Genomic DNA, 10000 nt, shown 5'->3' on the forward strand with positions numbered 1-10000 from the left:
GAAAGCCAACATGGGGGGTGTAGTAAGATTTACTGATGGTCCTTCTCCTCTGGCCAAATACTAGACTGGCTCAGGTACTTCTTCCATAAACACCAATGCACGTACCATAGAAGTATATACAATCTTGAAAATCCCTACTGTAGCTACAGCAGCCAAATCAACTCTGTGAAAGTACATGTACAAAATAGCTATAATCTGTATCTATCTGTCATCTTAAGCATGTGTTTTAAAACTTTTAATGCTGTAATTATGGTGTATGTAGCTATCTTACCTCCTTGCCCATTGGTGTTGAAACACCATATTTGAAGAAAGTTAGCCTATTAGAATAGATAAATCCACATATCTAACTACTTGGCACAAACTGTAAGGATAATACATCAATCATTGAGTCCTGAGCATGAATATTCATTTGCTTGACATGGAGTCCCTATCTATTCCCCATATCTTTGTAATATTTATAGTAGTAAACCCTCTGTACCATCTAGTCAAGGATTTATCAAGAAAATGTTCTTACCTGGGAAATCCTGAGGGCTATCTCACATTTGTAAATTTTTCTATAATCTACTAACGTACCCTGAGCTGACTTCAAATTTTTACAGATAAGTATGTTTACACAAAAATGTCTCATTGAGCCATTTAATCTGTAATTTTGTACAAAAGTCAAATGTGGAAGTCTTTGTCCTGAATATTACTTTTTTTTTTTTTTTTTTTTTTTTTTTTCTCCATTAGAATATGATTAGTCATAACAGGAAAAGTCCAAGCATGTAGAACTTCTTAAATTATTATCAATATTATGATAAAGAAAAATATCTGACTCACTTGGCCCATTGTTTGCAAGGAGTAGTCTTGGATTCCACTCAGGGATTATATCCCTTTTGGACAAGTCCAGGAGCATTATCAATATCTTACATATTTTTTATTGGACAATACGGATCTATAGACTATGATTGTCTTAGAAATTTACTAAGATCCAGATCCACACCTCAAATGCACAATGTGCGTTGTCAATCTTACCGAGACCAAATAAACAATTCTTATATTACTGCACAATTGTAAAAATTATTATTTCTAGTTCTACATGTCTTTCCTTCCATGAACATATATTCATTTTATTCCAAGTAATTAAACATTTCAAACACTTTTTCATAATTATGGAATCATTAAATTTACTTGTGCATGTGGATATGCATTTTCACAACCTTGCAATTTGACAGGTCTTTGACCATCATTCCTTGATGATCACTGGTGAGAAGCATTTTTTAAATTATTATCAAGTTGATTATTGGGCATTCTTTGTTTAATATTGTGGCAAAAACGGTTGAAAACAAAGCTTTTATCCATCCTGGTTTAATATCAGAGCCCATCAATTGACTCAAGTGGTGAAATTGTGCATTTTTGATGGGGGCAATCTAGATAAAATTTGATAGAACTGAAGAAAGGTACAGTATTTATTTTTCTATATCCTTTTTTTAACCCCTTTAACACGAGGACGCGTATACTGCGTCCTTGCAGCGCTCGAGTCAAACCCGAGGACGCGCATACTGCGTCATGGCTGAGTTCTGGTGGAATTGAGTTTTCTTTCTTCCGGATACTGTACGAGATCTTTCAGAATAGAGGTCGGATATGATACGATATATTACTTGACTTTCATTATTATTAATTTATTACATAAGAGTGGGATTCGCTTATACCAGGGGAGGCATTGATGGGCCCTGCTAGCAATCCTTTTATTATTAATTTATGGAACATTATGTAAAAATATTAAACACATTATGATTAGTTTACCATACTATTTCAATCGTTTTCTTTGGTCATCTGAGTGAGGCCTCCCACCAAGGTCACTCTTTCCATCTTCCTCCCAACCCATGTAAATAACTTGTCACAGGCATATGGGGGAAGAGGTTAACTATGCATATTTTGATATATAACACATGATGATTATGTAGAAGTTTTGGCTATAAACTTGTAGAGGTTTTGGTTTAAAACTTGTTATATTCAGTAGCGATGTTTAAAATTTGGTGCGCGCCGGCAGCTCGGATACGGCGCGAGGAGCGTTTTCTACTGCCCGTAGTGAAGGGGTTAACAGCAAATTTCATGTTGAAACCAATGTATTAACAGCAAGGCAATAATCAGGGTTTGCAGAAATTTTAGTGTGTTCCCCTAGCCCCTTCACAACAGGACGTATTTTAGCCTACTCCCGTTTAGGCTGGGAAGATAACAAGTGCACTACCTCTAGTGCCAGGGTGTTTTCTCACTGTGCGGGGCTGCGCTGAACCTCTTGGAGCGTTTTTCACCTACACTTTTCATATGGTTTTCATGAATCCGTCTACAGTGTAAAGGCATGTAAAAATATTGCCATGTTCAGAGGAGTTATTTTAGTTGAAAAACATGTTACAGTAATGCCTTTCTAGTTTTATTTAATTAACTTTCCCTATATTCTTCACTTCTATGTGAAAATACTAATGGAAAGTGGAAGCAATCTCTTAGTGGGGCATCAAAAAACATGTTTTATACTTTTTTCTTTTTTTTTACCAAAATGAAAAGAACGATATAGATGATAATAGATGTACACGTACCTCATGATGTAACATGACGCTGATGTCACGGGTAATTGAAAAATTAAAAGTAGTATTGCATTAATAACTTTTTACTTCATTTTATTTCTTGGCCAACCACATTTGAATTTACAATAGTTTTTCTACTCGGATCTCTTTATTTAACCGATCAAGGAGCAGAAATTATTATGTCATCAATACCACGTAGTTTTCTGTGACGTCATTTTTTCTATATCTCATTTTATGACACTCAAAACCTAAACTTAAGTAACAGTCGTAAGAAATTATGTAAAATGACTATATTTAACCCTCTCTGGACGGGTGGTACACTACTGTACCGCTCATTCAAAAGCCCGGTGGCCGGGTGGCACAATATGGTGCCAGCCATTCAATTGATTTAGGCCTAAGCATTCGAAAGCCCCGGCATTGTGACATGCAAGGCTGGAATGCCCCCGTCGTGAGTGGGTTAAGAACAATCTAACAATCTATTGCTGATGTTTCAGCACGTCACAACTGCCCCTCCCGGAACTCGGCGAGAAAATGCACAACGTCTCGGCATGTCACCCAGGTCTTGGGATATTTTTCGACCATGTGATAGGAATAGGACGTCAACCGGCGCAAATGGGCTAGAAATTGGCCCTTCAGTTCAAAGATTTTGATTAATGGTGGACATGTTTTATTGTTGCGTTTTATGTGCTTTTATCACATATTCATTACATTTAACCCCTTCATTACGGGCTGTAGAAAACGCCCTCCGCTCTGCATCCGAGCTTCCGGCACACGCCAAATTTTAAACGTCGCTATTGAATATGACAAGTTTTAAGCCAAAACCTCAACATAATCATCATGTGTTATATATCAAAATATGCATAGTTAACCTCTTCCCCCATGTGCATATGACAAGTTATTAACCCATTGCAGACAGGGATAAATTTGCTTGCCCAACCTCCAGGATAGGTTTTATTTTAACCCATTCACGACAGGGGCATTCTAGCCTTGAATGTCACAATGCCGGGGCTTTCGAATTATTAGGCCTAAATCAATTAAATGGCTGGCACAATACTGTGCCGCCAGGCCACTGGGCTTTTGAATGAGCGGTACAGTACTGTACCACCCGTCCAGAGAGGGTTAAAGAGAGACTGCTTGAAGCATTATAATTTGAATCTTCCCACTCTCTTTTAGTCATTCATTGTAAAACTAGAGCAGTTTTTGTGTTTTATTTTGTGTGTTTTATTGAGTTTAGATACTTAAATGTGCCATATGACAGGCTCTACCAGTGCTGCAGTAGACTAAAATTGTAGTATATTATCCATATTAGCTCATTATTTTCTTTATACTCAATGTGATAGAAGTATTGCTGTTTTATGGGAGGACAAAAGGCAACTTTATTTTCTCGTATTTTTGTGCTGTTATGAACAAATACGAAACATATAACCACCTACAATAAAGATAACAAGAAGAGATAGGGAATAGGAATGAAACCTGTGTTTGTGACTGTGAGTGCCACAATGAAAGGCATCCATATGGGCATAGAAGTACATTTTAGACACTGGGTATGGATTGAGTCACCTTCCTCTTCCCGTTCTGCCTGCACATCCTTCATCGGCTGTACTTTTGAGCAAGAGTTCGTCAACTTAGTGTGTGTTATCGCTCTATAAAGATAGTGCTTGCTAGAGACCATGGATGGGTGCCATTCAAGGCTCTCTCTCCTGCTGGTGCTAGGAAAAAAGTGGTGCCATCTAGGTTTTGGACGTTAAGCTAGCATGATATTATGCTAATTATAGTAATTATGACTGCAGTAGCAATCATCACTCATTCCTTTTTCATAGCAAAATAAAATAGCACAGTGATCCAAAATCCCTGAACGTCATGTACGTCATGACGCCCGTTGTCAGGCCATAGCTCCAACGTCATGTATGTCATGACACCCATCCGCAGTGGGTTAACATGGGTTGGGAGGAAGATGGAAAGAGTGACCTTGGTGGGAGGCCTCACTCAGATGACCAAAGAAAACGATTGAAATAGTATGGTAAACTAATCATAATAAGTTTGATATTTTTACATAATGTTCCATAAATTAATAATAAAAGGATTGCTAGCAGGGCGCATTGATGCCTCCCCTAGTATAAGCGAATCCCACTCTTATATAATAATAATGAAAGATCTCGTACAGTATCCGGAAGAAAGAAAACTTAATTCTACCAGAACTCAGCCATGACACAGTATGTGCGTCATCGGATTTTTCACGAGCGCTGCGAGGACGCAGTATACGCGTTCTCGTGTCAAAGGGGTTAAGCATGTATTACCCCATAATTTCCTTGTTATATAGTTCATACTGTTGGGACTTAAGCAATTCCTAAACCAGTTGTTTATGATGGGAAAACAATAGCAGATTCACATAATATACATCAGAAAGAATTGCTGACATAAATTCACATTGTGAGATTTGGTGGCTGTGAGAAACTAGAAAATTACCAAAGTTTGCCTTTATGTGAAAGCCTTTTAATTAAGTATTGGTAAAATTTCAGTTTTGGATTTACCTATGGCACTTCAGAAAAGGCCAAGAAATCTCCACTTCTATTCTGGTAGGACAGAGCTTGGAGTTATCCTTACTGAATGAAAAATTACTAGAGACCTGTGCTTATAACTGTGAGTGCCACAGCACATAGCAGCCATACTGGCACATATACATTGCAGATTCTGCTTAAAGTCTGGATCACCTTCCTCTTCTCATTCTGCCTGCACATCCTGCCCTGCTGGGGCTTAACCCACTCACGCCGGATGACTGGCTGACACGTTTCGTTGTTTTCGCGTCCGACGCCGCCGACGAGATATCTGGCCAAGGCCGGCGCTCGGGGTGAGCGAGCGGGCAGCCCAGGCTCGCGGCCCGTGCGCCCGAGAATCTCGAAGCGTTCGGATGTTTTTTGATTATTTTGAATGATGAATGAAGATTTGTTGATTGCGTGTTTTCGAAAATAAACCTCGGTATAGTGACCGTGCAAAGCCGGAATGGGCCCCCCCGAGCACCCCGGCGTTGAATGCCCACCCGGCCTGCGTGCAGTGAATGAGTTAAGAGTGGGAGGTCAATATCTTGTTCTATGTTATTGCTGGGCATCCTACAAGGCTTTCTTTCCTGCTGGTGTTCGGAGAGTTTGGTACCATCTCCAGTAAACCTATTATAGTGAATATTTTGGCACTTAATCCATTTACGCCGGGGACATTCCAGCTTTGCACAGTCGCAATACCGGGGTTCTCGAACGCTTAAGCCTAACGCCTCGAGATTCTCGGATGCACAAGCCGCGAGCCTGGGCTGCCCGCTCGCTCAACCCGAGCGAGCGTGTCATCACGTCAACCGGCAGCAATGGGTTAAAGTAATTATAATTGTAATTGCTGCATCAGTATGTACACACTAACATCCATCTGTTAAGCCTAATCGGTGTTGACATGTATGTCATGTTTTAGTTAAAATATGTCAATCTCTTAACCCATTCACGCTGGGATTTATTTTCGCCTACTCCCGCTATTGAAGGGAAGATAAGATGCGCGCAACACTTCGTGCCAGGGTGTTTTCTCGCCACGTGGGGCTGCGCTGATCCTCTCAGAGTGTTTTTCACTCACCCTGTTCTCATGGTTCTCATGAATGCATTTACAATGTAAAGGCACATAAGATATTCCCATGTTCAGATGAGTTATTTTAGTCGAAAAACACGTTACAGTAATGCCCTTTTTTTAACTTTTCCTGTATTCTTCACTTCTATGTGAAAATAGCCCAAGAAATTATATAAAACAATTATATTTGAGAACAATATAGTGATCTATTGCTGACGTTTCAGCACGTCACATTACCCCACTTGGGACTCTGCCAGAAAATGAACCACGTCTCAGAGCGTCACCAAGGTCTGGGGATATTTTTCAACCCCATGATAGTATGTCAACTGGCGCAAATGGGTTAAGAAAACAAAGTAATTCTATCATGAACGAATATGAAACATACAACCCTCTACAATGAAGAAAACATGAAAAGGAAAGAAACCTGTGCCTATGACTGTGAGTGCCACAGTGGTTTTTATAACTTGCTGGTTGTACCACCCACCGCTCTTCAGTAATGATTGGTTCCTTCTTTTTTGCTAGATGACTGTAGATTGGTTGTTATTTCAAAGCCTCCCTCTTCTCTCTTCCACTCTTCTCCTCTCTCAAAGGCTCTCTATCCTCTCTCATATTAATTATGACTTACAGTTTTTCATTATCACTCAAACTCCTTACTCATAGCACAACACAGAGTGGATCCAAAAAATCCACTGAAAATAATTCACATATGTCCTGAACAAAAAACAAATGACAGGCGGCGCCTGGGTTTTCAGGCCAAAGCTCTTGCATCATGTATATCATGACACATGACAAAAACCCAAAAACAACACCAACCCACAACCAACCTTGAACAACCCCAACCCTCGCATGACACACACACCCGTCTCCCGTCTGCAATGGGTTAATGGGTGAAGAGTTAACCCATTGTGGACGGGGCGCCTAATGACCAAACTTATCCTCATGATGGGTGGCCAACTACACTAGTGACATCGCAAATCGGATCTCCAAAACTAGGAGGGACAGGGAAAGTGTTTTCTCTTTCCTTCTTCCCCTCCTCCCTCTGGTTAGCGGCTGAGTAGACCACAAACAATATTTATTTTCTTTTTTTTTTTATTTTTCCATAAATGCATCTTAAAATGTGTGTTTTAGGCTGATTTTGGAACCATGTAGCTCTGCTGGAGCTAGCTAGCATCATTATAGCCATTTTTTTATGATTTTTATTTACTTTCATGGACTGTGTGCGCTCTTCAAACTGTATCATAATATATACCCACTTCCAATCCCTTCCCGAGAGCAGATCCCGATGTTCCACCTTTGTATACACATTGACACCAAACATTCATTATTAGGCTATAATAAATTGGTTCTCTCCCTCTCTCTTTCCTTTCTCTCTCTCTCCCTCTCTCCTCCACCTTTCCCCCCCCCCCCCCCCCCCCCCCCCCCCCCCCCCCCCCCCCCCCCCCCTCTCTCTCTCTCTCTCCTTTTCTCTCCTTTCTCTCTCTCTCTCTCTCTCCTTTCTCTCTCTTGTACTCTCTCAATTTCATTGGTTCTCATTCTCTCCTTTCTCTCTCTCTCTCTCATACCTTTCTCTCCTTTCTTCTCTCATCTTCTCTCTCTCTCTCTCTTTTCTTGCTCACTCTCCTTCTCTCCTCTCTCTCATCTCTCTCTTTCTCACCGGTCTCTCTCGCCTCTCTCCTCTCTCTTCTCTCTCTTTTCTCTCTCCCACAGTCTCTCTCTCCTTTTCTCTCTCTCTCTCTACCTTCATCTCTCCCTCTCTCTCTCCCGTTCTCTCCCTCTCTCTCTCCTTCTCTCCTTTCTCTTTCTCTCTCCCTCTCATCTCCTCTCTCACTCTCTCCCTCTCATCTCTCACTCCCGTTCCCTCTCTCCTCTCTCCTCTCTCTTCACTCTCTTCTCTCTCACTCTCTCTCGTCTCTCTCTCTTCTCTCTCTCTCTCTCTCCTTTGCTTCTTTCTCTCTCTCCCTCTCCGCTCTCTCTCCCTTCTCTCTCTCTCGCTCTCCTCTCTCTCTCCCTCCTTCCTTATCTCTCTCTCCTCTCTCTCTCTCTCCTTCCTTCTCTCTCTCTCCTCTCTCTCTCCTTTCTCTCTACCTCTCTCTCCTTTCCCTCTCGCTATCTTCTTCACTCTCCTCTCCCTCTCCGTTCTCTCTCTCACTCCTCTCCTTTCTCTCTCTCTCTCTCCGATATCTCTCCTTTATCTCTCTCTCTCTCTCTCTCCTTTCTCTCTCTCTCTCTCTCCATCACTTTTACGATCTCTCTCTTCCTCTCCCCTTTCTCTCTCTCTCTCTCTCTTCTTTCTCTCTCTATCTCTCTCTCCTTTTCTCTCTATCTCACTCTCCTTTCTCATCTCTCTTTCCTTCTCCTCTACTCTCGCTCCTTTTCTCTCTCTCTCTCCTCTTCTCTCTCTCACTCTCTCCTCTCTCTCCGCTCTCTCTCTCTCTCTCTCTCTCTCTCTCTGAGTAGATTTCCTCTCTCTCTCTCTCTCACTCCTTTCTCCTCTCTCTCTCTCCTTTCCCCTTTCCTCTCTTCCTCTCTCTCCTTTCTCTTTCTCTCGCCTCTCTCTATCCTTCTTTCATCTCTCTCTCTCTCTCTCTCTCTCTCTCTCTCTCTCTCTCTCTCTCTCTCTCTCTCTCTCTCTCTCTCCCCATTTCCTTGTAACCTAGTAGGGAATAACATCAACTGTTGTAAGCTGGTAAGAAAGACAGACATTCACTTTTCACACTGTTAACCCAATCCCGATGGGCCCGGCGATAAGTGGAAACCCCCTACGCTGGGCCTGTGCAATATTGCATCAGGAACGTCACACTGGTGTGTCGCCCCGTCATTGGGCATTTAGCCATGTCACACGGGTGTGACGCACCGTCATCATTAGGGTTGATTGGTGGCGCTGGTAAATACATTTACCTCCAGCTAGAGGCTGGAAGGCAGAACAGTTTGTTCTGCCTGTCTGTGCCCCTTCTGAAGTTCCTTCTGCTCCTGCCTATGCATAACTCTTGAGTCACTTTCTATGCCTCAAGGCTTCAGCTAGTAAACACAGCTGCAGGAACGATCTGCAGTTAAAGACAGAAGAGGACACAGGAAGCAGGAAAATACAGCAATATATAATCAGTGCTTTAGGTCACATGATAAGCAAAATCAGTGCCTTACTTTCCTCTCTCTCCCTCTTCCTCTCTCCTTTCTCTCCCTTTTTCTCTCTCCTTTCTCTCCCTTTCTCTCCCTTTCTCTCTCTCTCTCTCTCTCTCTCTCTCTCTCTCTCTCTCTCTCTCCTCATCTCTCTCTCTTTTTCTCTCATCTCTACCCCTTCTTTCTCTCTCTTCTCTCTCCTCTCTCTCTCTCATCCTATTCTCTCTTCTCTCTCTCTCTCCCTCTCTCTCTCTCTCTCTCTCTCTACCCCTTCTTTCTCTCTCTCTCTCTCTCTCTTCCCCTTCTTTCTCTCTCTCTCTCTCTCTCTCTCCTCATCTCTCTCCTCTCTCTCTCTCTCGCCTCTCCCTCTCTCTCTCTCTTCATCTCTCTCTCTCCTCTCTCTCTCGCTCTACCCGCCTTTCTCTCACTCTCTCCTCTCTCTCTCCCTCCCTTTCTTCTCCTCGCCCTCCATCTCTCTCATCTCTCTCTCTCTCCTCTCTCTCCTCTCGCTCTCTCTACCCCTTCTCTCCCTCTCTCGCGCTCTCTCTCTCTCTCTACCGCCCTTCTCTCTCTCTCTCCTCCTCTCTCTATCTACCCCTCCTTTCTCTCTCTCTCTCTCTCTCCGTCTTCTCTCTCTCACTCTCTCTACTCTCTCCATCCTCTCTCACTCTCCTCTCCTCTCTCTCTCTCTCTCTACCCCCTCCTTTCTCTCTCTCTCT

General features: G+C 42.3%; 1 protein-coding gene across 3 annotated transcripts in view; it reads left to right on the plus strand.

Moving 5' to 3' along the window:
* The window catches only part of LOC122255256 (chromobox protein homolog 1), a 31298-nt gene that overhangs the window by 985 nt on the left and 20313 nt on the right, over positions 1-10000 (plus strand). The gene's annotated exons all lie outside the window — the stretch shown is intronic.

Source organism: Penaeus japonicus, unplaced genomic scaffold (assembly GCF_977035675.1).
Source record: "Penaeus japonicus unplaced genomic scaffold, GWHDUDI00000001_assembly GWHDUDI00000001, whole genome shotgun sequence".
In the NCBI taxonomy this organism is placed as follows: Eukaryota; Metazoa; Arthropoda; class Malacostraca; order Decapoda; family Penaeidae; genus Penaeus; species Penaeus japonicus.